Source organism: Scyliorhinus canicula, chromosome 21 (genome assembly GCF_902713615.1).
Source record: "Scyliorhinus canicula chromosome 21, sScyCan1.1, whole genome shotgun sequence".
Lineage (NCBI taxonomy): Eukaryota > Metazoa > Chordata > Chondrichthyes > Carcharhiniformes > Scyliorhinidae > Scyliorhinus > Scyliorhinus canicula.
Genome location: NC_052166.1, coordinates 8,626,936 through 8,644,889, shown reverse-complemented (window position 1 = coordinate 8,644,889; position 17,954 = coordinate 8,626,936).

The following is a 17,954-nucleotide window of genomic DNA, read 5'->3' as shown; positions in this document are numbered from 1 at the left end:
TAAATTTCTGCACCACCAACAAACAGTGACAGCGGAGTGTACGATCGACAAAGTACACTGCAGGAACTCCCCAAAGTTCCATAGGCAGCATCTTATAACCTCACGCCCACTGCCGTCCAGGACAAGAGCCGCAGAGATCTGGGAACCCACCTCCCGAACGTTGCGCTGAAAGTCACCCAACACATCGACTTGGAAATATATCGCTGATCCTTCGTGGTCTCTGGGTCAAAACCGTGGAATTCTCCATCAAATAAACACTGTGGATGTACCTACATCTCACAGACTGCAGCAGTTCAGGAAGAGAGCTCACCGCCATCTTCTGAAGAGCAAGAAGGGATGGGAAAAGAAAGCTGGCATGACCACATCACGCAAATGAAATAAAACTAAATGCCCCATGTTCTCCTTGAGAAAAGGCCGGTAGTTCTCTATCCCTGTGGAAAATGTTTTCCAACCTGATGTAACTGCGAGTATTCGGGGCGATTCCATCGTTTTGTCTGACGCTGCAGCTAAGCTTCCAGCTGTCAAAGTTCAACGTGCAAATTTTTGGACCATGGATCTCCACTCTCCACGTCGCATTCCATACTTGCTCAAAAATTGGCTCTTGTCCTCAATAAGCAGATACACGTGTCTTATCACAGACGCCCAGCAATCTATGCTCCAGAAAGTTTCTAGGTGATTCAGTGGTTAGAACTGCTGTCTCAGAGCGCCAGCGAGCCGCTTTCAATTCCGGTTTTGGGTCAGTGTCTGTGTGGAGTTTGCACGTTATCACCGTCTCTGCATCGGCTGCTGCTGTTTCCTCTGGGTGCTGCAGTTTCATCCAACAGTCCAAGATAGGTAGGAGAATTGAGCTTGATAAATTGCCTATTACGGTCGAGTGATATACAGGTTCGGCCATACGGCTCTAGGGTCTGGGGTTGTGGGGGGAGGGGGAGGGAGTGGACACGGGTGGAGTAATCATTTGAAAGGTCGGAGCAGCTGGCTGGCCACTTCTATACTGCAGGTATTCTATGATTCCATGATATCTGATGTTCAGGCAAGAGGAGTACCAAATTTCCACTGTGCTTGAACCTCTGTTCTTTCTCACGTTGAGCGTGGAAGGGATTTTACAGACCCCATTACAATTGATTCTCGGCGGTGGGCCGGTCCCTGGCGGCAGCATTCTCGCTCGCGCTGGCTGGCAATCTGTAATCCACTGTTCTGGTCGGCAGTGCATTCACTCTTGCGGGTTGTCCGCCGGCTTCGGATGAAAAAGAAATGAAAATGAAAATCGATTATTGTCACAAGTAGTCTTGAAAAATGAAGTTACTGTGAAAAGATCCTAGTCGCCACATTCCGGCTCCTGTTCGGGGAGGCTGTCACAGGAATTGAACCGTGCTGCTGGCCTGCCTTTGTCTGCTTTCAAAGCCAGATATTTAGCCCTGTGCTAAACAGCCCCGACAAGCACGTGAGGAGTGAATTCGGCTGTCAGTAAATGCCGCAATATCGAGAAACACGAGGATCGGGGGCAACCAGATAATCCAGCCCGCGATACCCCATTGACGCCACCGACCGCACCGGGAATAGAGAATCCCAAAGACTGGAGAATTTCTGCCGCTATCTTATTGTTTTACACTATGGATACGCCAATGTCCTTGCTGTTGCCCATTAGACAGCTCTCACTCCCAGTCCCGGGGTACCATAGTTGGTAAAGTGTATGTTACAAGTCAATCTGCAGTTTCAATTCGTGTGCATTAGATACCTTCCACCAGCTTTGCTGCAGTCTGTGTAGGAACGCGAAGCAAGTGGGTCGAACTGACTTGCGCACGCACTATGAAAATCGATACGTGTGATAAATGTAGGTTTCATTGAGTACATACATGATTGTTGATATTGTTGTCAACGAGGTTCTTTTTATTGATGTTTGTTAACAGGTTAGTTGTCAATAGGAGGACATTATGGATGGTACATTAGAAAACTGAGGTTTAATAAAGGGAGGGCTAGCTGCATTAGTGGAAAAGTTCTGGTCGTTGCTCAGCATTCAGCCATAAATGGAAAGTGGATTATCGATCTCCGCCTCCTCCGGCTATAACCAGTATCAAAAATCATAGTTGTAAGACTAGATTCAGTCCACTTGATACCAAGAAAGCTGAAAGTAGTTAACACTGCAAAAGCAACGGAGCCTAACATTATTCTAAATGGCTGAACACGTTTTGCTGAGGTACATGCCTCGCTGCCATCCAGAATGTTGTAGTACAATGTGGGAAATTGCCCAGCTATTATCTGTGCACCACGATATGGACATATCGAAACTTGATAATTCGCCCTCTACTGTCACTCATCAGTAAATTGATGTCAAGAGTCATCAAAAATGGTATCAAACAGCATTCCCTCATGGAGTGACACGGTAGAACTGTTGCTTCACAGGACCAAGTCCCGGGTTCCATTCCTGGTTTGGGTCACTGTCTGTGTGCATTGTGCAGGTTGGAACATAGAACATAGAACAGTAGAGCACAGAACTGGCCCTTCAGCCCTCGATGTTGTGCCGAGCATTGTCCGAAACCAAGATCAAGCAATCCCACTCCTAGTCATTATGGTGTGCTCCATGTGCCGATCCAATAACCACGTGAATGTTCCTAAAGTGTCCGACTCCACTATCACAGCAGGCAGTCCATTCCAGACCTTAACCACTCTCTGAGTAAAGAACCTACATCGGATGTCCCTCCTATATCTCCGACCCTGACTCTTACACTTGTGCCCCCTTGTAACAGCTACATCCACCCGAAGAAATAATGTCTGAACACCCACTCTATCTTTCACCTGCTCAGGGTTCTCCCCATGTCTGCATGAGTTTCCTCCGGGTGCTCCGGTTTCCTCCCACAGGTCCCGAAAGACGTGCTGTTAGGTAATTTGAATATTTTGCATTCTCCCCCAGTGTACCAGTTTGGGCAGCAGGGTAGCATGGTGGTTAGCATAAATGCTTTACAGCTCCAGGGTCCCAGGTTCGATTCCCGGCTGGGTCACTGTCTGTGTGGAGTCTGCACGTCCTCCCCCTGTGTGCGTGGGTTTCCTCCGGGTGCTCCGGTTTCCTCCCACAGTCCAAAGATGTGCGGGTTAGGTGGATTGGCCATGTTTTCTGTCAGAGACACTCTGCTCGTCACCTCATTGCTGACTTGTTTAAAACCTGTAGCAAGGTGGTCCAGAGCAGGTTAGTTTACGGCCCTTGACACCAATTCTGCATCTGGCCCAGTATGGTATCAGTGAGCCCTAATAAAACTGAGTTTAATGGGAATCTGTCGGAAAACCTTCTGCCGATTGGAAACATACCTTCCATTAAGATTGGTGATTCTGGCAAATCACTAATTTCAATTGTATTGGCCTTGCAGAGGGTAGCAGAGCGGAGCTACTGATTGGCTGTTCCGGGGAGATTTGCATATGTGGTGAGGTTCTGGAATGGACTGCCTGCTGTGATAGTGGAGTCGGACACTTTTAGGAACATTCACGTGGCCAGCCTAATTTGAAGGTGGTTTGTGAAGGGACTGTTGTCAAGTATTGTGATTGGTAAGTAAAATCTTTATTCTTTTCACGTTTTAATTATTTGACACTATATTTGTAATCAGGTAAGGTAAAGGGTAAAAATGGCAGGAGATCCCAGACCCATGTTATGCTCCTCGTGCGCAATGTGGGAGTTCAGGGACACAGGCGATGCCCCTGACTTCTTTATGTGCGGGAAGTGTGTCCAGCTGCAGCTCCTGTTAGACTGCATGACGGCTCTGGAGCTGCGGATGAACTCACTTTGGAGCATCCGCGATGGTGAGGAGGTCGTGGATAGCACGTTCAGTTAGTTGGTCACACCACAGATTAGGATTGGTGACGGAGACAGGAAATGGGTGACCAAAAGGCAGAGAAAGAGCAGGAAGGCAGTGCAGGTGTCCCCTGCGGTCATCTCCCTCCAAAACAGGTATACCGTTTTGGATACTGTTGGAGGAGATGACACACCAGGGGAAGGCAGTAGTAGCCACGCTCATTGCTCCGTGGATAGCTCTGCTGCACAGAAGGGCGGGAAAAAGACTGGCAGGGCTATAGTCATATGGGGGTTCAATTGTCAGGGGAGTAGACAGGAGTTTCTGTGGCCGAAAACGAGACCCGAATGGTATGTTGCCTCCCGGGTGCTCGGGTCAGGGATGTCTCCGATCGGCTGCAGGACAAACAGCCACTTGTAGTGGTGCGTATAGGCACCAACGATATAGGTTAAAAAAAAGGGATGAGGTCCTTCAATCAGAATTTAGAGAGTTAGGAGATAGGTTAAAAAGTAGGACCTCAAAGGTAGTAATCTCAGGATTGCTACCAGTGCCACGGGACAGTCAGAGTAGACATTCAAGAATAGTCAGAATGAATACGTGGCTTGAGAGATGGTGCAGGAGGGAGGGGTTCAGATTTTTGGGACATTGGAACCGGTTCTGGAGGCGGTGGGACCATTACAAACCGGATGGTCTACACCTGGGCTGGACTGGAACCAATGTCCTAGGAGGTGCTTTTGATAACACTGTTGGGGAGGTTTTAAACTAATGTAGCAGGGGGATGGGAACCAAATTAGGAAGTTAGAGGTCAGTAATGAAGCAGCAACTAAAGCCAGTAAGGTACGAGCCAATAAACTCAATGTGACTAAGGAGAAGAGTTGACAGGGAAGAGATTATGAACTCAAAGGTGGTCTGACGTGCATTTGTTTTAATGCGAGAAGTGTAGCAGGTAAGGCAGATGAACTTAGGGCTTGGATCAGTACCTTGGAATATAATGCTATTGGTATTACTGAGACTTGGTTGAGGGAAGGGCAGGACTGGCAACTGAATATCCCAGGGAATAGATGCTTCAGGAGGGATAGAGGGAGGTAGAAGGGATGGAGGAGTTGCATTACTCGTCAGAGATGATATCACAGCTGTGATTAAGGATGGCACGATGGAGGATTCGAGCACTGAGGCAATATGGTTGGAGCTGAGAAATTGGAAGGGTGCAGTAAAATTGTTGCGACTTTAAAACAGGCCTCCCAAAAGCGAGCATGAAGTAGAGGTACAAATATGCAGACAGATTATAGAAAAATGTAGGAGCAATAGGGTGGTTGTGATGGGAGATTTTAACTTCCCCAACATTGAATGGGATTCGTGTAGTGTTGGAGGCGTAGATGGAGCCGAGTTTGTAAGGAGCATCCAGGAGAGTTTTTTAGAGCAGTATGTAAATAGACCAACTCAGGAAGGAGCCATACTGGACCTGGTATTGGGGAATGATCCCGGCCAGGTGGTTGATGTTTCAGTCGGTGATTACTTTGGGAATAGCAATCTCAATTCCGTAAGTTTTACAATACTCAAGGACAAGGACAAGAGGGGTCCGAAAGGAAGAGTACTAAATTGGGGAAAGGCAGAGTATAACAAAATTCGGCAGGAGCTAGGGAATGTGGATTGGGAGCAGCTGTCTAAGGGTAAATCCACATTTGAAATGTGGAAGTCTTTTAAGGAAAGGTTGATTAGAGTGCAGGACAGACATGTTCCTGTGAAAATGAAAGATAGAAATGGCAAGATTAGGGAACCATGGATGGCGGGTGAAATTGTGAGACTAGCTAAGATGAAAAAGGAAGCATACATAGGATCGAGGCAACTCAAAACTGATGAAGCTTTGGAGGAATACCGGGAAAGTAGGACGAATCTCAAATGCGCAATAAAGAGGGCTAAAAGGGGTCATTAAATATCTTTGGCTAACAGGGTTAAGGAAAATCCCAAAGCATTGTATTCGTAAGGAGCAAGAGGGTAACTAGAGAAAGGATTGGCCCACTTAAAGACAAAAGAGGAAATTTATGCGTGGACTCAGATGAAATGTGTGAGATTCTTAATGAGTACTTTGCATCGGTATTCACAAAGGAGAGGGACAAGACGGATGTTGAGGCTAGGGATGGATGTTTTAATACTCTCGGTCAAGTTGTCATACGGAAGGGGGAAGTTTTGGGTATTCAAAAAGACATTAAGGTGGACAAGTCCCCAGGACCGGGTGGGATCTATCCCAGGTTACGAAGGGAAGCGAGGGTCGAAATAGCTGGGGCCTTAACAGATATCTTTGCAGCATCCTTGAGCACGGGTGAGGTCCCGGAGGACTGGAGAATTGCTAATGTTGTCCCTTTGTTTAAGAAGGGTAGCAGGGATAATCCAGGGAATTATAGACCTGTGAGCTTGACGTCAGTGGTAGGCAAACTGTTAGAGAAGGTACTGACGGATAGGATCTATTCACATCTGGAAGAAAATAGACTTATCAGTGGTAGGCAGCATGGTTTTGTGCAGGGAAGGTCATGTCTTACAAACCTAATAGAATTACTTGAGGAAGTTACAAAGTTGATTGATGAGGGAAGGGCTGTAGATGTCGTATATATGGATTTTAGTAAGGCGTTTGATAAGGTTTCCCATGGCAGGTTGATGGAAAAAGTGAAGTCGTATGGGTTCAGGGTGTACTAGTTAGATGGATAAAGAACTGGCTGGGCAATAGGAGACAGAGAATAGTGGTGGAAGGGAGTGTCTCAAAGTGGAGAAGGGTGACTAGTGGTGTTTCACAGGGATCCGTGCTCGGACCACTGTTGTTTGTGATCTACATAAATTACCTGGAGGAAGGTATAGGTGGTCTGATTAGCAACTTTGCAGATTATACTAAGATTGGTGGAGTTGCAGATAGCGAGGAGGACTGTCAGAAAATACAACAAAAAATAGATAGATTGGAGAGTTGGGCAGATAAATGGCAGATGGAGTTCAATCCAGGCAAATGCGAGGTGATGCATTTTGGAAGATCAAATTCAAGAGTGGACTATATGGTCAATGGAAGGGTCTTGGGGAAAATGGATGTGCCGAGAGGTCTGGGAGTTCAGGTCCATTGTACCCTGAAGGTGGCAACGCAGGTTGATAGAGTGGTCAAGAAGGCATGCAGCATGCTTGCCTTCATCGGACGGGGTATTGAGTACAAGAGTTGGCAGGTCATGTTACAGTTGTATAGGACTTTGGTTCGGCCACATTTGGAATTCTGCGTGCAGTTCTGGTCGCCACATTACCAGAGGATGTGGATGCCTTGGAGAGGGTGCAGAGGAGCTTCACCAGGATGTTGCCTGGTATGGAGGGTGCTAGCTATGACGAAAGGTAGAGTAGATTAGGATTATTTTCGTTGGAAATACGGAGATTGAGGGAGGACCTGATTGAGGTCTACAAAATTATGAGAGGTATGGACAGGGTGGATAGCAACAAGCTTTTCACAAGAGTGGGGGTGTCAGTTTCAAGGGGGTCACGATTTCAAGGTGAGAGGGGGAACGTTTAAGCGAGATGTGCGTTGGAAGTTTTTTACGCAGAGGGCGTTGGTTGCCTGGAACGCTTTACCAGTGGAGGTGGTAGAGGCGGGCACGATAGCATCATTTAAGAAGCATCTAGACAGGTATATGAATGGGCGGGAACAGAGGGAAGTAGACCTTAGAAAATAGGAGACAGGTTTAGATAAAGGATCTGGATTGGCGCATGCTGGGAGGGCCGTAGTGCCTGTTCCTGTGCTGTAATTTTCTTTGTTCTTTCTTCTTTATCACTGTAGCAGTTGCTCGGCCTGGTGCCCGAGGTGCAATATATTCAGCTCCTTCAATGATTTTCCTTCCATCGCACGGATGGAAGTGCCCATGTCTCCGATGCTTACACAGCGGTCAGCACATTACGCATGCGGGTTCACAGATACTGAAGCAGCTCGAGGCAATCCGCAGCAAGGTGTTGACATTATCCACGAATATGCAAACAACGTACTACAGATTCTGGAATCTCAAACAAAAACAGAAAGTACTGGAGAATCTCAGCAGGTTTGACCACAACAGTGGAAAGAAGAGGGAGCTAACGTTTGGTGTCTGGATAACTAGTTGTCAAATTTGACATTTTCCAGCCGTGCGCTGACAAGATCAAAAAATATTTCGACTACTCGTCTGCGTTGGAAAGATGATCTCCAACCAGATTGAATTCAACCATCAGCCAATGATTCTCAACGTCTTTAGAGCTGCTGCATTTCGAATTTGAATATCTGTGGGTTTACAAACTGAACTGGAATAGCCATTTGTACACCGTGGCTGGAAAGTCAGGTCAGAAGCTAGGATTCCTGTGATGAGTGAATCACGTCCTGGCCCTCGAAATGTTTCCGCAACCCACAAAAAACAATGAATCGTAACACGGTAGCATGGTGGTTAGCATAAATGCTTCACAGCTCCAGGGTCCCAGGTTCAATTCCCGGCTGGGTCACTGTCTGTGCGGAGTCTGCATGTCCTCCCCGTGTGTGCGTGGATTTCCTCCGGGTGCTCCGGTTTCCTCCCTCAGTCCAAAGATGTGGGGGTTAGGTGCATTGGCCATGCTAAACTGCCCTTAGTGTCCTAAATAAATAAGGTTAATGGGGGGAGTTACTGGTATAGGGTGGATACGTTGGCTTGAGTGGGGTGATCATTGTTCGGAAAAACATCGAGGGCCGAAGGGCCTGTTCTGTGCTGTACTGTTCTAATAATCACTTATTGTCACATGTAGGCTTCAATTAAGTTACTGTGAAAAGTCCCTCCTCGCCACATTCAGTCGGCTGTTCGGGTAGGCTGGTACTGGAATTGAACTCACGCTGCTGGTATTCTTCCACATTAAAAGCCAGCCATATGGGGCAGCCTGGTAGTATTGTGGTTAGCACAATTGCTTCACAGCTCCAGGGTTCCAGGTTCGGATCCCGGCTGAGGTCACTATCTGTGCGGAGACTGCACGTTCTCCCCGTGTGTGCGTGGGTTTCGTTCGGGTGCTCTGGTTTCCTCCCACAGTCAAAGGTGTGCAGGTTAGGTGGATTAGCATTGGTAAATAGCCCCTAGTGTCCAAAATTGCCTTTAGAGTTGGTTGAGTGGGGTTACTGGGTTATCGGGATAGAGTGCTCTTTCCAAGAGCCGGTGCAGACTCGATGGCCCGAATAGCCTCCTTCTGCACTGTGAATTCTATGATTCTATGATTTAGCGCACTGTGCTATTTTAAAAGTATAACTGAATGTTTTAAACTTGCCTGGAGAAAATGCAGCGCCATTCATACGCAGAATGTTTGGTGCTATGCGGGAGATATTAACTCCTTGGAATAGCAACCGACTCGCAAACATGCACTTGCTCTGTCACTGATGCACTTTTAAAGCGTGTGCACTATGTGCAAGAACATCTGCAGTAACTTACCCAGGCACCTTTGACAACACCATCCAAAGCCATGCCCGAAAGCTTGTCGGAGGACGAGGGCTGCAGATTCATAGGAACAGGAGTTCCTGGAATTATGTCTGCAAGCGCAAATTGTTCCGTAAATGGACATATATCGCTGTGCTTTCACTAAAACGGGGCTAAATCCCTTGACCTCCTCAAAAAATGAACTGTGGGTTCAGCAATGCACATGGACAGCAGTGGTTGTAAAAGACAGCTCACCATCCCATTCTCCAGGGTAATTGGAATGGAAAATCAATGCAAAGAGGCACTCATCTATGAATGGTGAAACTAAATCAAACGGAATATTCTGATTAGAAATTTATTCTGTCGGCTTTGAAAAATAATCAGGAGATGACATCCTTGCCTTCTTCTCTCTTATGTGACATGTTCGGTGCTGTACCCATCGTTGTTGCTGGAAATACCAGCTCGTGGCCCTGTCCTATGCCCACCCATCTGCAGTTTTAACATCAATTACACATACACTTTTACGACATCGGAAAGGGATATTGTTATTCACAATTTTTATCCTCACGACAAGCAATTCTAGAATGCAGGCAAACTCAGCCCTCAAAATGGATTTGGGGATCAACAATTGGCGCTCGCATGGCGAACGACGTCTACGTTATATTAAGGAATATAGTGCACTGTTCAATATTCGGCATCATTCCTCATCTTGACAAAATACCAAAGTCCACATAAAGAGCGCTGAAATCAACTTCAGCTTTCGCCTGAAAAACAGCAGTTCCAGGCAATGAACATTTTCAACAAGCCTAGGATTTGATCAAGTATGCGTGACCTTAAATGGTATATATATGGTTTCATTCCAACTATGAACATCCGGAGGGTTGCTATTAACTAGATATTGAGCTGTGAAAGCCACATAAATACTTTGAAAAAATAAGGCAATTAATAATTAATAATGGCGCCCAGCTCTCCTTCTCACTCACCTAAGTATCTTCGTTATCTTCGTAAGGCATAAGTGAATAGTTTCCAGGAATATTCAAAACTTGGCTCGATGAATGCTTATCCAAAAAACCTCAAGAAGCTTGACGGAATCCTGCGCAATGGAGTACTTTTGTTTTGCATCCCGGCCTTATGATGTTAAAGATTGATTACCTTGAGCAGCCGTGTGTAATGACAGCAGAGTGCATCTCAAAGTTGCGTTGCAGCATCTTACCATGTTTTTTCGAAAGGACCTTCTGAAAAGTGACCTGCTTTGCTCAAAACTTGCAGCTCAAATTCAGGCATATGTAAAGAGCTCCAGCTGCACGCTCCTCTCAAGGATACTTGAAATCATGATTTAAAGTAGACAATCATGCAATGCCACTGTTCTAAATCCTCTGAATCCCTTCCTAACAATGAGAGGCTGTCACTAAATCGTGTGGACTGTCGTGTTCGAATATGCTTCTCCCCACTTCCTCCATGAAAAATTGGTTGTGATAATAAATCACGGCGATGCCAACATCCTATCAATGAGTTGCTTTCAGTTCTATTGTTCTCAAGGTTTTGGTGACAGGATGGAAATAAACAAACAGCATGTTTGGAACATCTGGTCCAATATACATCGAAGCATAAGAATTATGCTTCCACCCACAGGAAATGCTGTTCACCACACGCCTTCCGCACGATGCCTGCTCCTTTGATTCCGGTCCACACTGTTCAGACAAGCAGTACGTTTTACAGAACAGTAAATGGCCATAGGCCTAGCGTGATTATGACCATCGAACAGCTATCTATTCGAATCTAAGTCGAATCAAATCCCAATATTATCTGATGTTTTGAATTGAGGTAAATTGATTTTAGAACATACTCACCGGTCTCCCTGGGTGTCGGAAGCTGCTGGGAATGACTAATTCAGAATGAAGATCGCTGGCCTAAGAGACCGCGAAACTGGAAATTGACTTCACAGCTGTAAGTATGTTTTTCTTTACAGTGAAAAGCAACGTGTCAGAACATAGAGAAGGGTAAACCCGCTACTGGTCAGGTGCACCTGAAGGTTACCGACCCGTGTTCAGTGTGGACCTCATGGTGAAGCTACCTGTCGCCACTAATATTGCAAAGCTGCCATTCGGTAATTCTGAACAAAGAATGTCACTGGGTCTCCTGCACGATTAGCAGCATGCCACTCTGATACATAATTATGCTTCAACACGATTGGCTAAACAAGCTGACAAATAAACGTTCTCCACTGATCACCATAAACAACGGCCAGAATTTCACTAGCAAGGACCACTCCGACAATTTAATCAATTAATCAATAATTAATGAACAAAAATGAGCCGTAACGGTCTGAAATGGATGGGCGTGCTGGAAAAGTGAAATTGAACTGCAGTGAAACGGATGGACACTCTTGCAACACTTTTAGAAATTAGCGCCAATAACAAACGTATTCATTCAACACAAGATAGCATCAAGAAAACAGGTAGCCTTGGCTCGCGAGTGAATGGCCCTCTTTCATCTCAGTGGGTCGCAATCTTTAAATCGGCAATGTTCACGATCTATGGCCCCATAGCAAAGAGTAATTACACGCTGAATGTCTCATTAGTAGCAATATTAAATGCTTAATGAAACAATCGTATATTTGAAATGGTAAAACAAAATGTATTTACTTTTGAGGCAGAAGAAGAGAACGGTTCACACAGACAATGTTGTGTGCACTCAGCGGGTTCCGCAATTCACATGTCATTCATTTGCGTCGTAGCATTTCATTCGCACAGACAGGAAAACAAAACTCAGCGGAATGTGGCAACCTTGCGCGTCGGCAACGGTCATCAAAATGTCTCGTGTACCACACAGAACCCAAATGGGCCTATGTGACTCAGCGCCGTCAAGTTGCCCACCGCTGACATGGATGTATCCACGTTCTAAATAATGGCACGCGATAGGCTTCATCTTGCAGAGCGACCATCGCCTAAATTGCATCTCGCTTACTAGCGGCGTGTCCAGCTTTGTCGTCCAAACGAACAACGAGAGCGGTCGCAAAAGCTATACGAGCTAGCTTTAAAGCCAGGACCTAGCCTAATAATAAAACAAAAATAATCTGAGTCATCAACCTGTGAAGCCCTTCTTGCCGAGATAGATAACAAACATCTTTACCGAGCAGATTGCAAACACTGATCTCGGTGTTGAAGCCGTTCCAGAAGAACTCTGGGAAATCAGCAGAACTTGAAATTGGATCTATACTGCAGCATCCAATCAAGGACCATGAACATTTGGTGACAAGGACAACGAAATCCAACATCTCCTAACAATAAAACGCAGAGGTCATCACCGGGCTCAGCCGGTCAGTGATTATATAAATAAAATCTGTCGTTAAGCCTGCAGCACAGTTCAAGGTAAAGTGAGGAATATCTAAAGTGACTGGTGGATCGCATTTGCGTAAAGAGAAACTCAATCACCGCTGATATCGGTTTTGTAAGTAGTTTCCCTGAGGCGCTGACATCTATCTGCATGCCAGTGCATCAAAACCACTATGAGGCAAGAAAGTCCATACACTGCACATAAACACTTTCGGAACGCTGGCGGGAGCACATCAAAATAGTATTCATCAATACACTGCTCAGAAAAAAACCATCAACAGCGCCTAATAACTGTCTGTAAAAAAAGGTACTTTATGGAAGCCGAACTCTTGAGGGGATGGGTTGGGAGAGGGTCGTGGGTAGTGAATTACGTCAACCAGATAAATAGCATGGACAATCCTCGAATCTGTGAATTGCACACGAGATCTTCTAGCATTGTGGCTCTGTCCTTTACACAAATCTGTATGAGTAACCTAAGTTGTCCTTGGAGCTGGGGAAGATTGCAGAGGATCTTCGTGATGCCGTCATATCACAAAGAAGGGAGACGATCATCATGCTCAAACGATTGCGGAACGACGGTATTTAATCTTTCTCCAAAGAAAATACCCTGAATAAAACCTCCCGGACAGTTAGCGTGGCCACAGAGAAAGCAGACTTACCAAAGTTTATTCGCAGCAACACATACGGAAATATCACGAGCAAAACAAAGCGTTGCACATAATGTTTGTAGACGTCAGCAATGCATTTGAAACTTCCAGCAGGGATTCATTCTGAAAACTGCTTGCCGAACCTTGATACCCACTCGTGTGTCTGGACATCGTGAACAAGCTTCATGCACAACAGTGCGGAGAAGTCAAGCACAAACGCAACCTCGCGTGTACTGCCTGTTCCTTCAGTAATGCAGAAGAGGTTTGTGTGCTCCCATGACCTTATTCACCATGATCGTCAACATAATGTTGCAACCGGCAACTGAAGGCATTGCGGAGGGAGGTACAAGTACACTTACAGACTGATGGGGTTCTTTTCAAATTTAGGCGCCTCCAGACTCAGGAACAACACAGGGCATTTTTTCCACGTCCCTGTTTTTGCTAATCGTTTTGTGCTCTTCTTGTCCACAGCCATTCCGAGAGCAAAGATAACTGAATGTTTCTCAGAGACGGTACAACTCCATACTTCGTATCCCTTTAAAGAATACCTAAGACCTCAATCAGCCATTAGCAATGAAGTATGTAGACTCTACGCACTTTCATCGAGCCATCAATGCCATTATAAAACATAACATTTGGAAAGTGGCATCAGTTTTGCTACTGTCATAGAGACGAAAGGAGGCATTAAACATTCCAAAGCAAGCAGCGCATTCCGCAGACTGCAACATCCAGCACAGAATAATCACATCGTCAGAGAGTATTCTATCTCAAAGCGTGTCAAGTCAGTCCTCAGGAACCTCTGGTATGGCGTCGAGTCTTCTGTCCCATAGTGCAGTCATGTAGGCCTTCTAGAATTAATCCAACAGCGCGACCTCCATAGCACTCTCAAGATTCACCCGAAGGAGCACACCACAAACACTAACATTCTGGAAATCGTTCGATCTCCAGCCTCGCGGTTATCATCTGCGCTGACCATTGCATTGTGTGTGTCACGTTGACGGGATGGCCGACAGCCGAGATCCAAGGTCTAGCAGTAACATGAATTGACCACTGGCAGACTGAGCAGTTGGGCCACACTCAAATATTTTGAGACTACATGAAAAATTCCCTCTCTGTTTAACATTGATCTACATCTGTGAGAAGCATAGGCCGGGCCAAGATCGTGATCACTGGAGATGCTGAATTCGGAGCGCTACATGCAAATTTTGAGACAGCGGAAAACCAGTAAGAAAGAGAAGAGGAAGATTCGGAACGTTCAAATTCTCTCGCCGCCAACAACCCCTCCTACCCAGCATCTACCGCACGTTCACTTGCAGCTGTTGTGGAAATTTTGCCCGCCATGGTTAGTCGCGTGCAGTCATCAGTGGGCCTTCAGTAACTGAACAGAAACGTTATCAACAATTTTACCGAAACAGCCTCTGCATTCAAAGAATCATCTTCGGCCAGTTTCACCAACGACAACATGATGGACTACTCAACAGAATTCCCCTCACTCGACCTCCCAGCGTTCCACATGGGCCGTTTTCTCCTGGATATCATGATCAACTCCCCGATCGTCTCTCAACATCACACCCTCTTCCCAAAAAAGCTTCCAGTTCAATCGCAGAATTTGCAGCATGTGCCCCTTTACGACCAGCTTACCCATCATCCAAGGAAATAAACAATCTAGTCAAGTGACGCTGAGAGCAATGTGGTCTACCGTAATTGGAGAGATCAAACGCAGTCCATGTTAAGGCTTTGCAGAACACTTTCGTCCATCCAGAAGCAGGACCAAAACTTTCTGTAATTTGCCATTTTACCTCATCAGCCTGCACTTATCTGCACATGTGTTTCCTTGGACTGATGCGATGTTCCAATGAAGCCCAGCCAAACCAGAACGAACAGGGCAGAATTTTCTGATTATGCACTTCCCGACATTACACTGAGTTCAAGAAATTCAGACTGTGAAGTCTCCTCTCCACCTTCAGTCAATTTATTTTCCTTCAATTTTTTTACATTTCGTCCTCGATCCGTGTTTCCCTCACCACTGTCTCCTTTCCCTCCAACCTGTATCACTAGGGTTATCGGTACCCGTGTTCCACATAATCCTTCGACACACTGCTTATTTTTGTTCTGCCATGAACACTTTTTGATATCTCAATGTACCACTACCGACAAACTTATTAGCCATTATCACCGACATGTCCATGATTTTTGCCTTTTTATCCATGACATATTGGCCAATCTCCAGCAACCACTGCTCTCCGTCCAGACCCACCGGTGCCCCCTCCCGCTTCACATGCTATAAACGCCATCCTATTTACAGTTCTCTCAAGCTTTGACAAAGAGTCCACCAGGCTCGAAATGTTACCGCCCTTCTTTCGCCAAAGTCCTGTCAGAGGGGATGAGATTGTCTCGAGTTTCATGTATTTGTTTCAAATTCCACCACCCACAGTAATTTGCAATTATTAAATGCATTGTGTGCGCTGAAATGCGAAGTGAACTATTTTTCTCCACACTGTTTGTTTAGACGCTACAGAGATTGATACGGTATGATTAATTTAACAAGTACTGCTCCATCATGGTCTCAGTATACAGGCACAGACAGCTGAATGTACATATCCCAGGGTTATAAGTAGATATTTCCGGGTCTTTGAATGGCGCTCACGCTGACAATGCCCTTCATTTGGATTTGTGGCCCAAAACACTGGCATCGTGCAGGCGCTGTGCGTTGTCATGAACAGCAGGTTCGGTTACAACACTATCTGAAATGTCATATCCCAGCATGTCCCCCATTCTCGCAATACTATTTTCAACTGAAAAGTGCCAAATGCATGATCCGCCTCGGCATTCTTCCGAAGTCACTACTGTAACAGATGCAAGTTTGAGGCAGACTGGATTCCCCCACGTGACATCAAGAAATGGCTGAGTCACCTGATGCTGCTGAAATCTTCTTGGACTCCTGTGACAGAGCTTCGGTTGGAAGTAGCTAATCGTGATAGAGAGCCCATGGTAACAGCGCCGCGTTGTATACGTTCGTTCAACTCCACATATTTGGGTTATGAATGCGTGTTGACTAGGTTGCCCATTCGGTTCATACACCTACCTTCAACTCCCGAAAATGGAAGTCGTTCCCTGCTGGTATTTCTGCTTATCTCAGCGTACATTAGCTTGGAGTCATAACATGACATCCGAGGAAGAGGGGAGTGTCGCATATCATTTCGCAGGACGTTGAATGGACACGAGACAAATTGACACGATTCTCTGCGGCATCTATGAATGATGAAATCAGAGATGATAAGATGTATAGTGCCTGTACAGGTCGCTTTCAAGTCTGCACGGGCCCTTGGAAACAGCACCCTACATTTAAAAAAAATGTTCTTATAAGTTTAGAGCGCCAAATTCATTTGTTTTCAATTAAAGGGCAATTTACCGTGGCCAATCCACCGACCCTCACATCTTTGAGTTGAGGGGACGAATCCAGGACAACACGGGGAGAATGTGCAAACTCCACACGGACAGTGGCCGAGAGCCGGGATCGAACCTGGGACATTGGCGTCCTGAGGCACTGCGCTCCGGTGCAGCCCTATCACAGCACACGTAAGGCCACGCCTCCCCGTAACCCAGCACATGAAGGACACTTTTGGACACTCGGGGCAATTTAGCAGGACCAATCCACATATCCTGTACATCCTTAGATTGTGGGAGGAACCTGGAGTACCCGGGAGAAACTCACACAGACACGGGGAGAAAGTGAAAACTCCACACAGACATTCACCAAATGTTGGAATGGAACCCGGGACCCAGAAGCTTTGATGCAGCAGCGCGAACCACATGTGCCACCCTGCCGCCCGTGACAAGCGTGATGACATTTTGATAATTATTCCTACCCTGTCCAAGTTGGCTATTTGCTTGTCTCTTGGCAGAATTGCAAAGTTTTGTGTTAGATGGGTACTCTTTTATGGAGCCTTGTTTCTTGCTGAGACGCAATGTCCACACCTACTTTGCAAATTATTTGTCTCATGCAGTTATCCTAGTTGTAGCACTGCCTGATGTATCTACAGAAGATCGTCAATAATATTAGGATCTAATATTCCAATATTCTATGATGCAATACGATATATGCCTTCTATGTTGAGTTTGTCTGGTCTTGCAGTCAGATATATTAGCAATCTGCCTGTCGAGAAAGCACTCCCACCTCAGAAGACTCAAGGATCCATTGAAAAAAGTGAAACAACAGGTTAACTGACAGAGAGCGATGGGCGGTCGGTTTTAAATGAAACCTGATGATTTCATCCAACGTTGGAAGTCAGGCCGAGCGTAAAATTTAGAGCGAGCTTCTGGTCGGGTCTGTTCTTCCAACATAAAATACCAAGCTACAGTGTCACATCCAGGGTGCAGGAATGCGCAACTAATGTGGAGTCCCAGGCATGACCAATCGTTTCGACCTTGTGCGTATTGTTAAAATAGAAGCATAAAGCAGTACTGTTTGGTTCCTGCTCAGATAAGAACATAAGAACATAAGAACTAGGAGCAGGAGTAGGCCATCTGGCCCCTCGAGCCTGCTCCTCCATTCAATTAGATCATGGCTGATCTTTTGTGGACTCAGCTCCACTTTCCGGCCCGAACACCATAACCCTTAATCCCTTTATTCTTCAAAAAACTATCTATCTTTACCTTAAAAACATGTAATGAAGGAGCCTCAACTGCTTCACTGGGCAAGGAATTCCATAGATTCACAACCCTTTGGGTGAAGAAGTTCCTCCTAAACACAGTCCTAAATCTACTTCCCCTTATTTT